This window comes from Dama dama, chromosome X (genome assembly GCF_033118175.1).
Source record: "Dama dama isolate Ldn47 chromosome X, ASM3311817v1, whole genome shotgun sequence".
Taxonomy (NCBI): domain Eukaryota; kingdom Metazoa; phylum Chordata; class Mammalia; order Artiodactyla; family Cervidae; genus Dama; species Dama dama.
In genome coordinates this window covers 49645126-49665731 of record NC_083714.1, presented here as the reverse complement: position 1 = coordinate 49665731, position 20606 = coordinate 49645126, and positions in this window count along the sequence as shown.

Here is a 20606-nt window from a genome sequence, read left to right as displayed (position 1 = left end):
TAACACTGCTATAGGCGCTTTACAAGTAATAGAGTACTTACACCTATCACAGAAAAGGGAAAAATAATATCTCTCCCTTGGGCACTGGCAGCAGCAGTCCTGGGAAGCAGGACTTCCTTAGACTGTTGGCCTAATCCCTTTTGGAGGTTGCCTTTTAACCCTACCATAGATCCTGTAGACTCCAGGACAAACAACTAAAAGGGAGGGGGCAAAGCCCCACACATCAGCAGAAAGTTGGATTAAAGATATATTGAACATGGCCTTGCCTACCAGAGCAAGACTCAGTTTTCCCCACAGCCAGTCCCTCCTATCAGGAAGCTTGCACAAGTCTCTTCTCAGAGGGCAGACAGAAGAAGCAAGAACACAGTGCCACAGCCTCCAGAATAAAAAACACAAGCTAACCAAAATGATCATGTGGATCACAGCCTTGTGTAATTCAGTGAGGCTATAGAGCCATGTCATTCAGGGCTACCTAAGATGGATGGGTCATGGTGGAGAGTTCTGACAAAACGTGGGCCACTGGAGAAGGGAATGGCAAACTACTGCAGTATTCTTGCCTCGAGAACCCCATGAACAGTATGAAAAGACAAAATGCTATGACACTGAAATATGAGCTCCCTAAGTTCAAAGATGTCCAGTATGCAACTGGGGAAGAGTGGAGAAATAACTCTGGAAAGAATGAAGAGGGTGGGCCAAAGAGGAAATGATGCTCAGTTGTGGACATGTTTGGCAGTGAAAGTAAAGTTTGATCCTGTAAAAAAAATATTGCATAGGAACCTGGAATGTTAGGTCCATGAATCAAGGTAAATTGGTCAAGCAGGGAGATGGCAAGAGTAAACATCAGCATTTTAGGAATCAGTGAACTAAAATGGATGGGAATGGGCAAATTTAATTCAGATGACGATTATATCTACTACCATGGGCAAGAATTCCTTAGAAGAAATGGAGTAGCCCTCATAGTCAACAAGAGAATCCAAAAAGCGGTACTTGGGTGCAATATAAGAAATGATGGAATGATCTGGTTCATTTCCAAGGCAAACCATTCAACATCACAGTAATCCAAGTCTATGCCCCAACCAAAAATGCTGAAGAAGCTGAACAGTTCTATGAAGACCTTCAAGATCTTCTAGAATTAACACCCATAAAAGATGTCCTTTTCATTATAGGGGACTGGAATGCAAAAGTAGGAAGTCAAGATACCTGGAGTAAGAGGCAGATTTGGCCTTGGAGTACAAAATAAAGCAGGGCAACAGAATTTTGCCAAGAGAATGCACTGGTCATAGCAAACACCCTCTTCCAACAATACAAGAGACAACCTTACACATGGACATCACCAGATGGTCAACACCAAAATGAGATTGGTTATATTCTTTGTAGCCAGAGATGGAGAAGTAAAAACAAGTCAGGAAAAAATGGTTGGGTGCTGACTTGCTCAGATCATGAGCTCCTTATGGAAAATTCAGGCTTAAATGGAAGAAAGTATGGAAAACCACTAGACCATTCAGGTATGCCCTAAATCAAATCCCTTATGATTATATAGTGGAAGTGACAAATAGATTCAAGGGACTAGGTCTGATAGACAGAGTGCCTGAAGAACTATGAACAGAAGTTCACAACATTGTATATGAGGTAGTGACCAAAACCATCCAAAGAAAACAAAATGCCAGAAAGCAAAATGGTTGTCTGAGGAGGCCTTACAAATAGCTGAGAAAAGAAGAGAAGCAAAGGCAAAGGAGTTAGGGAGAGATATACCCAACTGAATGCAGAGTTACAGAGAATAGCAAGTGGAGATAAGAAAGCCTTCTTAAGAGAAAAATGCAAAGAAATAGAGGGAAAAATAGAATGGGAAAGACTAGAGATCTCTTCAAGAAAATTGGAGATGCCAAGGGAGCATTTCATGCAAAGATGGGCACAATAAATGACAGAAATGGCAAGGACCTAAAAGAAGCAGAAGAGAATAAGAAGAGGAGGCAAGAATATACTGAAGAACTATACAAAAAAGGCATAATGTCGCAAATAACTACAATGGTGTGATTCCCTCACCTAGAGCCAGACATCCTGGAGTGTGAAATCAAGTGGTCCTTAGGAAGCATTACAACAAACAAAGCTAGTGGAGTTGATGGAATTCCAGTTGAGCTATTTCAAATCCTCAAAGATGATGCTGTGAAAATGCTGCACTCAATATGCTGGCAAATTTGGAAAACTCAGCAGTAGACACAGGACAGGAAAAGGGCAGTTTTCATTCTAATCCTAAAGAAAGGCAATGCCAAAGAATGTTCAAACTACCGTAAAGTGCTTATTTCACATGCTAGCCAGGTAATGCTCAAAATCCTTCAAGCTAGGCTTCAATAGTACATGAACTGCTTACTTCCAGATGTACAAACTGGATTTAGAAAAGTCAGAGGAAGTAGAGATCAAATTGCCAACTTCTGTTCTATCATAGAAAAAGCATGAGAATTCCAGGAAAACATCTACTTCTGCTTCACTTACTATGCTAAAGCCTTTGTATGGATCACAACAAACTGGGAAATTCTTAAAGAAATGGGAATACCAGACAACCGTACCTGCCTCCTGAGAAACCTGTATGCATGTCAAGAAGCAACAGTTAGAATTGGACATGGAACAACATACTGATTCAAAATTGGGAAAGGAGTACATCAAGGCTGTATGTTGTCACCCTGCTTATTTAAATTCTATGCAGAGTACATCATGCAAATGTCAGGCTGGATGAATCACAAACTGGAATCAGTATTGCTGGGAGAAATGTCAACAATCTCAGATATGCAGATGGTACCACTCTAATGGCATAAAGCAAAGAAGAACTAAAGAGCCTCTTGATGAAGGTGAAAGAGGAGAGTGAAAAAGCTGGCTTAAAACTCAACATTCAAAAATCTAAGATCCTGGCCTTCAGTCCCATCACCTCATGCAAATAAATAAAAGTGGAAACAATGACAGATATTATTTTATTGGGCTCTGAAATCACTGTGGGTGGTGACTGCAGTCATGAAATTAAAAGATGCTTGCTCCTTGGAAGAAAAGCTATAACAGACCTAGACAGCATATTAAAAAACAGATATCACTTTGCCAACAAAGCTCCATGTAGTTAAAAAGCTATGGTTTTTCCAGTAGTCATCTATGGATGTGAGAGTTGGCCAAAAAAGACTGAGCACTGAAGAACTGATGCTTATGAACTGTGGTGCTGGAGAAGACTCTTGAGAGTCCCTTGGACAGCAAGGAGGTCAAACCAGTCAACCCTAAAGGAAATCAACCCTGAGTATTCATTGGAAGAACTGATGCTGATGTTCCAATACTTCAACCACGTTATGTGAAGAGCAGAGTCATTGGAAAATACCCTGATGCTGAGAAAGATTTAGAGCAGGAGGAGAAGGGATTGACAGAGGATGAGCTGGTTAAATGACATCACTGACTCAATGGAGATGTTTGACCAAATTTTAGGAGATAGTGAAGGACAGGGAAGCCTGGCATGCTGATGTCCATAGGATCACAAAGAGTCAAACACGACCCAGCCCTGGTAGCTCAGCTGGTAAAGAATCTGCCTGCAATGCAACAGACCCTGGTTTGATCCCTGGGTCAGGAAGATCCCCTGGAGAAGTGAACAGGCTACCCACTCCAGTATTCTGGCCTGGAGAATTCCATGGACTGTATAGTCCATGGGGTTGCAAAGAGTCAGACATGACTGAGTGACTTTCACTTTGATAGATAGTGAAGGACAGGGAAACCTGGCATGCTGCAGTCCATGTGATCGCAAAGAATCGGACATGACTTAGTGACTGAACAGCAACAGCTGTTCTTGTTGCAATTAAAATGCAATTAATTCCATCACTTTTACCCTAGTTTTTTTTATTTATTATTGATGTATGTAGTCATAGTTTAAAAGACTGTCATTATCCTTTCCTTTTTGAAAATAGGTTCAGGAAAACTGTCACTATTTGCAGATGACATGACATTCTACATAGAAAATCATAAAGATGCTACCAGAAAGCTACTAGAGCTCTTCAATGAATTCTATTAATTTGCATGATGCAAAAATAATGTACAGAAATTTGTTGCATTTCTATACACCAACCATTAAATATCAGAAAAAGAAATTAAAGAAACCATCCCATTTATCATCACTTTAAAAAGAATAAAATGACCATTCTACCCAAGGAAATCTACAGATTCAATGTAATCCCTATCAAAATACCAGTGACATTTTTCACTGAACTGGAATAAGAAATTTTAAAATTTTAAATGAAACACAAAAGACCCCACATAGCTATAACAGTTACTGGTACAAAAACAGACAAATAGATAAAGTTTCTCACTTTTAATCAGAAATCTCTAGCTTTGTGAATTTATTCAACAGTTAATTGCAAAGAAAACTGTTTATTTCTTTAATGGATATTTATTTTTTTTAATGTTTTAAAAATTTATTTATTTTAATTGGAGGCTAATTGCTTTACAATATTGTAGTGATTTTTGCCATACATTGACATGAATCAGCCATGGGTGTACTTCATGTGTTCCCCATCCTGAACACCCTTCCTCCCCATCCCACCCCTCAGGGTCATCCCAGTGCACCAGCCCTGAGCACCCTGTCTCATGCATCAAACCTGGACTGGTGATCTATTTCACATATTATAATATACATGTTTCAATGCTATTCTGTGAAATCATCCCCCCCTCACCTTCTACCACAGAGTCCAAAAGTCTGTTCTTTACATCTGTGTCTCTTTTGCTGTCTCACATATAGGGTCATTGTTACCATCTTTCTAAATTCCATATATATGTGTTAATATACTATATTGGTGTTTTTCTTTCTGACTTATTTCACTCTGTATAATAGGCTCCAGTTTCATTAATGAATATTTATTGACTGTTACTCTCTGGCAGGCATTTTGATGGTAGGCTCTAGGAATATAGCAGTGAACTAAATCAAGTCTCTGCCCTCATGAGGTTTGTATTCTACAACTAATAAATATTTCCATTCAAGGAATCCCTTCCACTCAAATGTTAGTGGCAAAGAATTTGATGAAATTCTTTGATTTAATGATTATTTTAAATGTAATTATTTTGAAAAACCTGTTGATTTTGTTTGCTGTTTGTAGTCATCATTTATCAGGAAGATATTCCTTCTATTCATAGTTTGCTAAGGAATTAATCATGAATGGGGCTGATTTTTTCAAATACTTTTTTCCATTAATTGAAATAATTATCCAGTTTTTCTTATTTATTTTTTTTGAAGTAAATTATATCAATATTTGAATGTTACACCAGCTGTGCATTCATGGAACACACTCCACTGAGCTATAATGTATTATACTTTTATATTGCTAGGTTGGTTTGCCAAAAAAATTGTTTCTAAAGATAGTTGTGTTGATGTTTATGAGAAATATTGTTTGTAGTTTGTGTTTTCTTCTGAGGCACATGTCTGGTTTTAGAACCAAGATATGGTGGCCTAAAAAATGTAGAATGTGCCAATGGACTCATGTGGATTCTGTTTAATTAGGAGATATATATTAAGAGATTTGTAGCAAAGAGTATTAGTAGGAGATTATAATTATGTATTAATGAACATGAGTAAATATAATTATATAATAAATGGCAAATATATGTGACATTTTATGTATATATCAACATAAAATCAAACAATGAAGCAATTGAAAGTGAAATCAAACAGGAATACATACACGCATATGTGAAAAGAAGGAAGAAATGAAGAAGGAAAGGAAGGAAGGAATATTTAATAAATTTAAAATAAACCTCGTGGCTTATTCTGAGTTGCCTGAACAATAAACTATCTGTGACTCTGGGTTTCTCCTTCTCTGAGCCAGACTGGTTGCATCCAAGTTCAGTGCTTAATGAGGAAAATAAACTGTATCACCCCAAGAAACCCAAGTTGTTTAAAGTCTGGAGAGCTGGAGTTCCCATATAGTTCCTATATAAAGCTGGCACCTGAAAACAGACTGCCTTGTGCCTAGGGGGTTGTGTGTAACCCGTTTGACAAGGTCACATTGTTCCTGTGCCTCAAAGAAGGGTTAGCAACTTCACTCATGGTGTGTGTCCAATGGGATCAGACCCTGACCTATGTTTTTGTGTGATAATGGAATAATGGTGGGCTTGTAATTTATCATTTCTTGTTGATTCAGTTCTTGAAATTCTTTCTTCTCCCTAATAATTCCTTAACTCTTGCTGTTTGATATTTTGGAATATGTCCTGAGCTCTCTTCAGTGACAGGTGGTAACTACGAGTGGATCAAACATGTTCTTCTCTGTATTATCTTCACCTACTACCAAAAGACCTCTTGCTCTTCCTTTCTGGTAAGTTTGTGCACTCAGGGGCCTATATCTTCCCTTCCTCTTTTCTCTTCATTATTACTGCAAGAAACTTATAGCCCTTACCCCAAAAAGCTCTCACTAAGGTCAACAATGACCGAAGGATATTTTAACTCTGTTACCAAACAAATCCCAGGTCTTAGGAGCCAGAGAAGCCTGGTGGTATTAGTCTTGTATGGATCTAAGAGTTTATGGCCAATGTTATATGAATAACTACGGAACAGATTAACATAAATAGTTTTGTAACTCATGAAATACAATTTAACTAATACGGTGACCATTTTCAAATTAAATTATCAAAATCCTCTGTCTACATTGTGTATTATCTGTGGGTAATATAATTGGATATTTTCAAAAATGCTAGACCAGGTTCTGTCCTTCTTTATATATAAATTTATCCTTACCAATTTCCAACACAATTTCTGGCTCACTATACAATAATTAAAATTCCATGGCCAAGATGCACATGAAAAAAATGCTCAATATCACTAATTGTTAGAGAAATGCAAATCAAAACTATGATGAGGTATCACCTCACACCAGTCAGAGTGGCCATCATCAAAATGTCTACAAATAATAAATGCTGGAGAGAGTGTGGAGAAAAGGGAACCTTCCTACACTGTTAGTGGGAATGTAAATTGGTAGAGCCACTGTGGAGAACAGTATGGAGATTCCTCAAAAAACTAGGAATAAAACTACCATATGACCCAATAGTCCCACTACTGGGCATATATCTGTAGAAGAATCTAATTCAGAAAGATACATGCACCCCTATGTTTATAGCAGCTATTTACAGTAGCCAAGACATGGAAGGAACCTAAATGTCCAATGACAGAGGAATGGATAAAGAAGATGTGGTACATGTATACAACAGAATATTACTCAGCCATAAAATGAATGAAATAATGCCACTTGCAGCAACATGAATGCACCTACGGATTATGATATCCAGTAAGACAGAGAAAGACAAATATCATATGATATCACTTATATATGGAAACTAAAAAAAATGACACAAATAAACTTATTTACAAACTATAAATAGACTCACAGACATAGAAAACAAACATGGTTACCAAAGGGACTAGAAGGGAAGAGGAGAGAGAGAAATTAGGAGTTTGGGATTAACATATACACACTGCTGCTGCTAAGTCACTTCAGTCGTGTCTGACTCTGTGCGACCTCATAGATGGCAGCCCACCAGGCTCCCCCGTCCCTGGGATTCTCCAGGCAAGAACACTGGAGTGGGTTGCCATTTCCTTCTCCAGCGCATGAAAGTGAAAAGTGAAAGTGAAGTCACTCAGGTGTGTCCAACTCTTATCGACCTCATGGACTGCAGCCTACCAGGTTTCTCTGTCCATGGGATTTTCCAGGCAAGAGTACTGGAGTGGGGTGCCATTGCCTTCCCCAAACATATACACACTACTATATATTAAATAGGTGAACAATAAGGACCTACCACAATAAGTATACCACAGGGAACTCAATATCTTATGATAACCTATGATGGAAAAAAATCTGAAATATATATACATATATATGTGTGTGTATATATATAACTGAATCACTTTGCTGTACACTTGAAACTAGCACATTGTAAATTAACCATACCTCAATGTAAAGAAACAGAAATCCAGCTTAGTGATCCAGATTCTATGGAACCTCCTGACTTCAGATTTGCTGTAGTAATACATGATCAGGGAAAGTGACATGTGATTTAATATAATAAAATTTGTTATGTGCATCTTCATTCCTGATGAGACACCAAATGACACATTTCAGTGATTTAAGAAGCTATGACATCATAGCCATTTCTTTTTCCCACTTATGTGAAGTGATTGTTTTTCATATTTTACTATATAAGTAACGAAGCTTGTTCATGTGATTCTTTATTCTCATGCTCACAATATAGCATTGTAATCACTAGTTAATAGCATAGGTATAAACATAATGCCGATTACATTGTAAAAGATTATTGTCATAATCCATTCACTACTGCCTCAACTTGTTCTTTGGCCAAACACAAATATAAACCTGCTTTTTTCTGTGTTCCATTTATATTTTTTACAACATGGTTTAAATCATTATATCCTCAGTTTCAGGACCTATGTGATATATTTGCAATTTTGCCATATTCATATTTTACTTCTACTATTATTTACTTCTTATCTTTTTATATCAAGTTATTTTTGTACTTGGTTTCTTCCTGAGAAATAATATCCATGAAGACAAAGGTTTTATGTATTGATTAGTTTTTTCTAATATCCATTCAAATACAGCATAATTATTAGCCTACACTGCTTGTCAACATGCCAATCAAAATCATCTCACACATACCCAGTGATCAATTAATTACCACTTTGAAAAAACAGGTTATGAAACCATTGTCAAATCTAAATATATTCTCTTCACACAAACATACCTCAAGCCATATGCCCATACATGTATGCACATGCTCATATACACACAAAAACATACAACTACATATACATATTCATGAAACAGACCTTTCCTTGACAATTTTGTTTTCCTTCTTGTATTTGGGTTTTATGTAGAAATTCAGAATTAACATAACAAGCTTCAATTTAAAAACAGAGAAACCATGATGGTATTAATGTAAATGACTTGATTTACAGTAAGCTTTTCTGAAAAACAGCATTTAGCAAATGAGAATTAGCATTCCTGTTGCAATTGAAATCACTAATTTGCAATTTGCTAAAGAATTAGTACTTTTACTAGCAGGTGTTAATTTGTAAATAAAATGAAAATTCATGAGATCCTTGAATTACCTAGAGTTAGGATCTTTCTACTCTAGATATCATCCCATGGAATGAGTTTTCATAAAAGTTATTGACAGGTTTGGAGAATAAATTCCTGTTTTTGTCATTTCTGAACTGGATTTTGTAAGTTTTTACTTTCCTATGGAGTGATTATGATGATATCTCTATGAGAAACATTAACCTTCAGAGGCAAACCAAGGCTTGATCTCTAAATATGAAAAAATGTTCAGTGGTGGTGCTGGCCTAGTAATATACTTCTGAAATTACCACTGACATACTGTAGACTTAAAAAGATAAATTCTTGTGTATCATCATATAATTTCACAATAAATAAAAATAGTGTTAACTGAAGGGTAAATGAAAAGAAGTTCAAAGCTGTTAGATTCAGAATAAGAACCAGATAGGGTTGTAGAGGCTAGGGAATGCGAATCTTACAAATCAATTGGTCATAGGTTGGTCAGGGCTTGAGGATTCCCCTTAGCTTTTACTGTGGTTGTAATGTTCTGTGGCCACTGAGTGGCTCACTAGATGGCTGTTGAATGAAAGAATTAGAGGAAAGGGTATTTATTTGGCCTATGATAGAGTGAAATGTGCACAATTAGATGATACAACAGTTCTCCAAAGTCATAATCACACAAAAAGCATAAAAGACAAAGTAACATTCAGTTTATTAGGCTTAAGTTGAGACATCTGTTTAGAACATTAAACATTAAAATAGAAAAATGCAGGTGATGATTGACATTCTTATGTGAAATTGGGTTTCCTGGTCGAAACATGTCAGCATTCATGTTCATTTCTATTGTCTTCCCCTTTCATTCACTTTACGTATGTCTTTCAAAGCCTTTTCAACTATAGAGATTACAGTGAATTCAATGATAAACAAATTTTTTTAACTTGGTGGGTTGAGCCCTGCAACTTCCAAGAGACCTAACTGTAAAACTGTTAAGAGATTTTGCTTAGAGGAAAAATGTATAACTTTAGAGAATATTATTGTACACTAATCATCCTGTTCAAACATTTGTGATATGACTTTGCAATTAAATGGTAATTTTTTTCCCCAAAAAAAGCCTGACTGTAAGAACATGTATGTGCTCAGTCGTGTTCGACTATTTGCAACCCATGGATTGTAGCCCGCTAGGCTCCTCTGTCCATGGGATTCTCCAGGCAAGAATACTAGAGTTAGTTGCCATTTCTTCCTATAGGGGATCTTCCCAACCCAGGGACTGAACTTGAGTTTCCTGCTTGGCAGGCAGATTCTTTACCACTGAGCCACCTGGGAATTCTGCATTTTTGTGATAATTGATGGTTTTGACCATCTATTCATGTGATTGTTGGCAATTTATTTATGTTTGTGAAACAACAGTGAAAATATATTCCTAATTTTTATTGAGGTGTTTATCTTCTCTTTTTTGAGTTGTAAGAATGATCTGTGTATTCTGGATATACTGTATATGTTTCTTCCTAATCTGTGGTCTAATCACTTTTTTCTAATGATATTTTTTAATGAGCACAGAATTTAACTTGGTGAACTTTTTTAATCAATATTTTAGCTCAAATTTAGTGTTTTTATGTACTCTGTAAGAAACATTTGCTTACTCCAAGGTCACAACGATGTTTGCTTTGTTTTCATTTTGAAGCTTTGTTGTTTTACCTTAATCATTAGGGGTATGATTGATCTTCCTGGAAGACAAGGTTTATATTATACCTGAGAATATCCAGATTTATATTAATATTTATTGAAAAAGACTTTACTTTTATCTTTAGGTTGCCTTGCTAACTTTGTCAAAACCAGTTGGCCATATAGTTAAATATATAGAGAAATAATGTTCCATTATTAATGTTCTATGATGTTCCATTGATGAAGCACTATTTTCTTCTTGAATACTTTAGCTTGATCGTAAATCTTGGAACTGAGTAATATGATATCAACAAATATGTTGTATTTTTTCAATATTGTTTTGATTACATTTTTTCATATGAATTGGATTGATTTTCATAGAAATTTAAGACTCAACTGCGGAATTACTACCAAAAAAAAAAATACAGATGGCAAATTTGACTTACATTTCATAAGTCAGAAATTCATATTTCTTTGAATTTATAGACAAAACTGGGGAAAATTGATATCTAAACAGTAGTGAGTCTTCCAATCTTAGTCCAAAATAATACACTTAATTGTTTTTCTTTCACGATTAGACTCAAGATACTGAGTTTCAGAAAATATACCAGAGGTGCAGTACCCTTCGCGTTGTATCACCTCAGGGGATCCATGGCATATATCTGACACCACTGATGTGATCAGCCTGTGTCACTTGGTTATATTAGTGGTTATCACAAGTCTCCACTGAAAACTAATATCTTTTCCCCTTCCATGCTTTGTTATTTGAGAGTTCATTCCTAACTAAAGCCTATACTCCAGGATTGTGGGAGTGAGGCGAAAAGGAAGATTAAGTGCCACTTCTGGGAGGAGTACTATATATAGGTATTTTTTGAAATTATTCTATAAAAATTTTGTATCTTCTCTATTAAATTATTTATTTCACTATGGACTCATTTATGTTTACTTTGTCTTTGGGGTGATAATCCAGTGGTATAGTTGAGTTCAGTTCAGTTCAGTTCAGTCACTCAGTCATGTCTGACTCTTTGTAACCCCATGAACTGCAGCACGCCAGGCCTCCCTGTCCATCACCAACTCCCGGAGTGTACTCAAACTCATGTCCATAGAGTCGGTGATGCCATCCAGCCATCCCATCCTCTGTTGTCCCCTTCTCCTCCTGCCGTCAATCTTTCCCACCATCAGGGTCTTTTCCAATGAGTCAACTCTTTGCATCAGGTGGCCAAAGTATTGGAGTTTCAACTTCAGCATCAGTCCTACAAATGAACACCCAGGACTGATCTCCTTTAGGATGGACTGGTTGGATCTCCTTGCAGTCCAAGGGACTCTCAAGTCTTCTCCAACACCACAGTCCAAAAGCATCAATTCTTCAGTGCTCAACTTTCTTTATAGTCCAACTCTCACATCCATACATGACCACTGGAAAAACCATAGCCTTGACTAGATGGACCTTTGTTGGCAAAGTAATGTCTCTGCTTTTTAATATGCTGTCTAGGTTGGTCATAACTTTCCTTCCAAGGAGTAAGTGTCTTTTAATTTCATGGCTGCAGTCACCATCTGCAGTGATTTTGGAGCCCAGAAAAATAGTCAGCCATTGTTTCCACTGTTCCCCCGTCTATTTGCCATGAAGTGATGGGACCAGATGCCATGATCTTAGTTTTCTGAATGTTGAGCTTTAAGCCAGCTTTTTCACTCTCCTCTTTCACTTTCATCAAGAGGCCCTTTAGTTCTTCTTCACTTTCTGCCATAAGGGTGGTGTCATCTGCATATCTGAGGTTATTGATATTTCTCCCAGCATTCTTGATTCCAGCTTGTGCTTCTTCCAGCCCGGTGTTTCTCATGATATACTACACATATAAGTTAAATAAGCAGGGTGACAATATACAGCCTTGACATACTCCTTTTCCTATTTGGAACCAGTCTGTTGTTCCATGTGGTACAGTATACATTCTATTGCTACTGTTATTTCAGATTTGGCCATTGGGAGCTCTTTCAGGTTGGCTCCTGTGTCCCCTCAATTGTCCCTGTCCTTTTGTTTTCTTGAACTCTTCATAACTTTCTGTACTATTAGATGCTCTAGTCTCATCTCCTAATTTCCCTGCCCCATCCCTAAATTTGGTTATTTATCCAAGGAGCCTTGGTCCCTTTTCTTGGAGAATTTCAAGTCCAGTGGGGGAGGTGATCATTGCCCTTCCTCTTCACATCAAAGGGGCCGAATGAAGTAGAGGGAAACAGCACTAGTCGGCACTCTGCTTTCCTTCTCTCCTTAGAGCAGCAGGGCCCAGTGAGGACTGAGAGTGTCAGCGTATTGACTGAAATGGCATGGGGAGGGCTGTTTGAATAAGGATGCAATTGTCACCTTCAGCGTGTCTGTGTGCTGTACCCCATTCCAAGATGTGCCATTCATCTGGCTAAACTTGTGATTGGCACATCTTGGATTGAAGTAACGTACAACAACTACAACAAAGGTGGTGGTCCTGGAGGAGGAGGTATGGCTGCCTGAGTCTTTCCTTGAATCATAGCACCATGTTTACAGTACTGGGCTGCATCAGGGGACCATTGTGCATACCTTCTAAGGAATAAGATGCAGGGAATTAGGGCACCCTAGGAAAACCTTCATATGTATGTTCTTGAGGGTTTAAAAATTTGATAAAAAAGGGACCTGGGCATATGGACCACAACATGCGGGAAGTTATAATGCTCCTCTGTCTTACCATTGATATTTCTCTCTGCAGAACCAGATTTTCCCTTTCTTGGACTCACCTTCAATCATAATTGAAGTCACCAAAGTCAGAGTAACCATTGTTAAGTTAGATGAAGCTCTGTCAGTCTGATATATAATATTCAACACTTATTTATTGATTTATCATGTGTATGCATATTCACTTACTTTTTAGTTATGTGAAAAATGGATGGGCAATGGGGAACTATACATTAGAACTCTTTTTAAAATTAATTTATTTATTTTAATTGGAGGCTAATTACTTTATAATATTGTAGTGGTTTTTGCCCTACATTGACATGAATCAGCCTTGGTAGAATTCTTGATAATGATAAAATGCTTCTATTTTTCCCTTTTATTCACCTTTGGATTTCTATTCTAGACCCTGCACACAGAGGAAGACAAAGATAGTAGCTGGGTAGTTGGAGACCATCTGCAGAACTGGAGAAGTGCATGGGAAGCAACTTACACATTTTATATTCTTCTATGGAAACATAGAGTCTTGAAGCTCTGTAAAGGTAAGCCTTCTTCAACCAAATTAGTGGTTATGGAAAACTAGGGATTTTGGTATCCCTGCATTTCAGGGGGCCACAGGTTTCACTCTCACTTCAATTCTTGGCAAAAATTTAGGTTGTGATCAAAGGAAATTTCTTTATCTGTCTCTTAACATTATTACACGTGTACAAAGGCTTCCCAGGTGGCTTGGCAGTAAAGAACATGCCTGTCAATGGAGGAGACACAAGAGATGCTGTTTTGCTCCCTGAGTCAGGAAGATCCTCTGGAGAAGGCAATTGTAACCCACTCCGGTATTCTCTGTGATGCAGTCTGTTAGTGTGTTTGGCCATTAACGAAAAGGTTGGTGGTTTGAGCCCACCCAAGGATGTGTCTTTTGTGCTATAGAATGTAAAGAATTTGTAGCTCTCCCTAGGGCTTCCCTGATAGCTCAGTTGGTAGAGTCCACCTGCAATGCAGGAAGCCCTGGTTCAATTCCTGTGTCGGGAAGATCCCCTGCAGAAGGGATAGGCTACCCATTCCAGTATCATGACTGAGTGACTTTCACTTTCACCAGTATTCTTGACTGGAGAATCCCATGGACAGAGGAGCTTAGCAGGCTACAGTCCATGGGGTCACAAACACTTACATGACTGAGCACACATGCATGCACAACCTGTGTCTACTACTTATGATATTTTCTTTCCTGCATCACATGAGCTAAGGCTTTCTCTGCACAGTCTCACTACTCCAGATGTGTGTAGGCAGTGACTATGACACCACTGAAGATTGTTTTCAGATTTAATTGTGGGTTTATTTTGGAAAGGTGTGAGAGTTTATGTGTGTGTTTGTGTATAATTGTCCTGAAATGTGTAAGGATTCTTATTTGACACTGAAGTAGCCCTGGATAGTTTTCAGGAGTAATGTATCTGGAGAAAGCTGATACAAATGGTACAACCAGTTCAAACATGGCTACAGAACAGCTTCTAAATAGAAGTAATATGTTCCATGGAATATGAAAATATTACAGCTGGGCATGGCCTTTGGATTTTGTCATGGATCAAGATGCCTTAGAAATGGTCTCAGTTTGTTTGAAAGTAAATCCTGAAGGAAATAACCTGTTTCAAAGGACCCATCACACAAAGAAATCCATTTCAAATATTCAAAGGAATATTTTAGAGACTTAGGTCTGTAAATAACTTCTTGATTCAATATTTGAATAACCGTAGCATGTAAGGGCAGCAGAGGGAGCATATAAGAGTGAGCCTAGAGGGAAGGGATCAGCTGCTCAGTTGTGTCTGACTCTTTGCAACCCCAGGGACTGTAGCACGCCAGGCTTCCCTGTCCATCACCAATTCCTGGAGCTTGCTCAAACTCATGTTCATTGAGTCAGTGATGCCATTCAACCATCTCATCCTCTGTCGCCCCCTTCTCCTCCTGCCTTCAATCTTTCCTAGCATCAGGGTCTTTTCCAATCAGTCACTTCTTCTCATCAGGTGGCCAGCGTATTGGAGTTTCAGCTTCAGCATAAGTCCTTCCAATGTATATTCAGGACTGATTTCCTTTAGGATTGACTACTTTGATCTCCTTGCAGTCCAGGGGACTCTTGAGAGTCTTCTCCAACACCACAGTTCAAAAGCATCAATTCTTCACCGCTCAGTTTTCTTTATGGTCCAACTCTCATATCCATACATGACCACTGGAAAAACCTTAGCTTTGACTCGATGGACCTTTGTCGGCAAAGTAATGGTAGGAAATGAATTTCTCAAGAGTGAGGAAACCAATGTGAATGTGTGTTAAGAATGATTCTGTGTACAGCAAAGGGATTCAGACACATACACATACATGTACATACACACACACACACACACACACACACACACACACATATATATATATCTTTTCTGTTATAGCTACTTACATGGTATTGATTACAGTTCGCTCTGCCATACTGTAGGTCCTTGTATATATCTTTTATATTTGATAGTTTGTATCTGTTAATCCCCAAATCCTTGAATTTATCTCTCCCCCTAATTTGGTTCTTGTGTACACCAAGGTCAAAAATGAAAGTTAGATTCAGCAGTTGGCTTGGGAGGTAGAGTAGGTGCTCTTTGTCTCACAAAGAGAAGAGGACCAGTCAGCCTAGGGTCTTGGCAACCTGTGAATGTAGTATTTTTGTCTTCTGGTCTCCACTAGAACCGAAATACTCAAGTAAAGTTGGGTCAGTACTCAACTGCCCACTTCAGGAACTCTCTGAATTCTCACTCTGCTGCTGCTCTAGATAAGCACAAAGGGATGCAGCTGTTTTTGTCTTTTTTTTCTTTGTTCACCAGGCGAGAACATCCTCCATGTTCCATTATACTTATATAAAGAAGCTCAACTGGAGGGCATGGCTGAGGTAGAAATAAGTACCAGCCAAAAGACTGTCAGAGCTGAAAGAGGTGACAAGGATTGTGCCCATAACAAACCCCTTATCACAGACCAGATACTTGGGTTATAGATGGCTCAGATATATTTACTGAAGATGTGAAAGTTTTAACATTTTTGTGAAATGGGAACTATTGAAAGTAAAAAAAAAAAGACCTGGGAAACTCCAGTTTATATGTCCCCTTCCCTAAGTCTCCCCCCCCCCACCATAGCAAGTGACAGGTGGAAGTGTGTTTCCAAATCCTCTTTCCTCTCTCTCTGAAGGCTTGGTATAAGATGACTCATTCTCTTAGACTGTGGCTGGTCTGTGGTCTCCTTTCACCTTAACATGCTCTCTTTCATCTTCTATCAGGTTCAGTAGGTCATCAAAAATCAGAGTCCTTGGCACCTGTGTCACAGAATGGAAAATTGGAAAAATATATTATCAACAGCCAAACTTTTTGATCAAGGGTTGAGATAATCTAAAGGTGAGAGGAGGAAAAGATATCTCTAGGACTTCACCTTATGTCTCTCTTAGCATTGAAGAGCTATATATTAAATGGTTAGTTTCTTTTCAAGAGACACAAGAGATGGGATTTCTGCCCTCTCAGTATTTGCACCCCTGACTGATGTCCCTTTTGCTTCCTAAGGGTTTTACTGTGCTTTCACTATTGTGGATTTGAAATGAAGGAATTTGGGGGGACAATGGAGTATGGGGATATTTTAAATATTTTGTTCTTGTTTTGTTTGGGTTTACTTTGGGGGAAACATATTTTCAATACTTAGTTCCTAACAACTTGAAAGATAACATGTTAGAGTAAAGATATCTCTTAAGTGAGGAAGGAAAACCAGGAAGGGGCTCATTCTCTTTGGGGCATGAGAAACCTCCAAGGGTACACAGAGGAAGTGAGGGGAAACTTATTCAGGTAGAGATGGAACTTGTCAGGCAGTACGTTTTTATGGAAAATGACGGCTATCACGCTGTGGCAGTCAGTATTGGGTAGATATTAGTAGAGCTATATTGATGTAAGGTGGATTGGGCAGAGGGGCCACCTTGAGCCATGCTATGTGCACTGCCCTATTTAGGAAGATGCCATTGACAAGTGTGCCTTTCTGCATAGAGTAAAGCTCAACAAGTATACCTTGGTTGGTGGCTTAAATCCCTGAGAAAAATTTGTTCCAAATAAGTCATTCATGAGTCTATAACCCTTTATTATAAAGAGATATGGCCACAGAGAAGGAGGCATGCCCAGGGATATAACCCTACCAAAATTCTGCTATGAAAAATTCCCTGATTTAGACATTATCAAGACTCTGTTAATATGATGCTCTCCATACTCAGCAGTGTAATGCCACTCCGTCTTCATAGAAGGAACAGTGTTCCCTGGTGGGTTGACCTTGAATTTCACCATGGTTTTAGGCCCTATATACCACAGGACATCTGAAAGCCCAAGATTGGACATGGATGTGGCAGCTGAGGCTAGATGGAAGGAATATTCACTGATTTTTCAGTTTAAAAATTTCCAAGCACATACAGCGTGCCAGTCCTCATGTGAGATACTGCAAATATAGTAGGAGAACAGGAGAGGCAAAACTTCAAGAAGCACTTAGTATAAATATACAATAGCTAGTTAAAAAAAAAAAGAATGTGAACTGTGCACAACAGCCCAAAGTACTCTGACCAACAGTAAAGTGTATTGAGGATTGGACAGTGCTCCAGAAATAAGTCATGGTCATTTCAAAGACAGTGATCAGGGAAGGTTTCTCTGAGAAGACACTGAGTAAAGTCCTGTGTTATGAAGGGGGGGAATCAATCCCTAATTTCTCAGTGCTCCAAGACTTCCTTTCTGCCTTAGTGTTGGAGCTAATCCCAGTTTTTCCTGTTGATCTTTTCTCACTGTCCAGTTTCACCTCCAACACACATAGTTCTACCGTGGCCCAAGGGATTTTGTGGTGCAAATTCATGGAAATATTGAGATACTTTGGTTAAAGAAGTGGAAAAGAAAGGGGATCAAACAAAGAACCTGTCAAGTTGGATGATATATCTCCATGACAGGAGAACAGGAGTTGATGGAAATAAGAAAAAAAATTAACTGCTGCCATGATGCTTTATGTAGAGGGGATATCGCTTCTCTGGGAGGTTTCTAAAAATCACCAGCAAGAAATTTTTTTTTAATTTTTTTTATTTTATTTTATTTTTTATTAGTTGGAGGCTAATTACTTCACAACATTTCAGTGGGTTTTGTCATACATTGATATAAATCAGCCATGGATTTACACGTATTCCCCATCCCGATCCCCGCTCCCACCTCCCTCTCCACCCGATTCCTCTGGGTCTTCCCAGTGCACCAGGCCCGAGCACTTGTCTCATGCATCCAACCTGGGCTGGTGATCTGTTTCACCATAGATAGTATACATGCTGTTCTTTTGAAATATCCCACCCTCACATTCTCCCACAGAGTTCAAAAGTCTGTTCTGTATTTCTATGTCTCCTTTTCTGTTTCGCATATAGGGTTATCGTTACCATCTTTCTAAATTCCATATATATGTGTTAGTATGCTGTAATGTTCTTTATCTTTCTGGCTTACTTCACTCTGTATAAGGGGCTCCAGCTTCATCCATCTCATTAGGACTGGTTCAAAGGAATTCTTTTTAATGGCTGAGTAATATTCCATGGTGTATATGTACCACAGCTTCCTTATCCATTCATCTGCTGATGGGCATCTAGGTTGCTTCCATGTCCTGGCTATTATAAACAGTGCTGCGATGAACATTGGGGTGCACATGTCTCTTTCAGATCTGGTTTCCTCAGTGTGTATGCCCAGAAGTGGGATTGCTGGGTCATATGGCAGTTCTATTTCCAGTTTTTTAAGAAATCTCCAGCTTTCCATAGTGGCTGTACTAGTTTGCATTCCCACCAACAGTGTAAGAGGGTTCCCTTTTCTCCACACCCTCTCCAGCATTTACTGCTTGTAGACTTTTGGATAGCAGCCATCCTGACTGGCGTGTAATGGTACCTCATTGTGGTTTTGATTTGCATTTCTCTGATAATGAGTGATGTTGAGCATCTTTTCATGTGTTTGTTAGCCATCTGTATGTCTTCTTTGGAGAAATGTCTGTTTAGTACCTTGGCCCATTTTTTTTTTTGGGGGGGGGGAAACTGGTCAACCACTTGTAAAAGAATGAAACTAGAACACTTTCTAACACCATACACAAAAATAAACTCAAAATGGATTAAAGATCTAAATGTAAGACCAGAAACTATAAAACTCCTAGAGGAGAACATAGGCAAAACACTCTCCGACATAAATCACAGCAAGATCCTCTATGACCCACCTCCCAGAATATTGGAAATAAAAGCAAAAATAAACAAATGGGACCTAATGAAACTTAAAAGCTTTTGCACTACAAAGGAAACTATAAGTAAGGTGAAAAGACAGCCCTCAGGTTGGGAGAAAATAATAGCAAATGAAGAAACAGACAAAGGATTAATCTCAAAAATATACAAGCAACTCCTGAAGTTCAATTCCAGAAAAATAAATGACCCAATCAAAAAATGGGCCAAAGAACTAAACAGACATTTCTCCAAAGAAGACATACAGATGTTTTATTTCTTCACAAGTGTTTTTAGAGACAAAATTTTGGATATTTTATATATGGGGTTTGGATATAAATTTTTTAAAAATACATTTACTTATTTTCATTTTGAGTCTTTGGTTATTTGGTTGTTGTTGATTTGCCTGATCTACAAATAACTGGGATAATAAACAACCCCATGTCCCAAGGCCTGCCCTGATTTTCAGAGAATACCATAGGCAGAATTTTGTTCTTAGGGCACTGATCCTGAAAAGTAAGCATTTAAAAATCAGCATAAAATAAGGGTCTCTCCTTATGGTGAATGGGTTTATGGGTTTTGAAAAATACATATAGACATATAGTACTGTGTCTACCAATGTGGTCTTGATTTTCTGTCTGGATGATCTATCCATTAATGTAAATGGGGCTTTAAAGTCCCTATTATTATTGTATTATTGCCATTCCTAGTTGGATTTTGCCCTTTCCTATGAATTCTTTTTCACATAGAGAATACTCTTTAAGATTTCTTTTAGGTTAGTAAAGTTACTAAAGTATTTAATATACTAAAGTATTGATGAACTCTTTTAGCTTTTGTTCATCCTAGAAGTTCTTTATATCTCCTTTGATTCTAAATGAGAATCCTGCTGGGTCGTGTATCCCAGGTTGCAGGTTTTTTC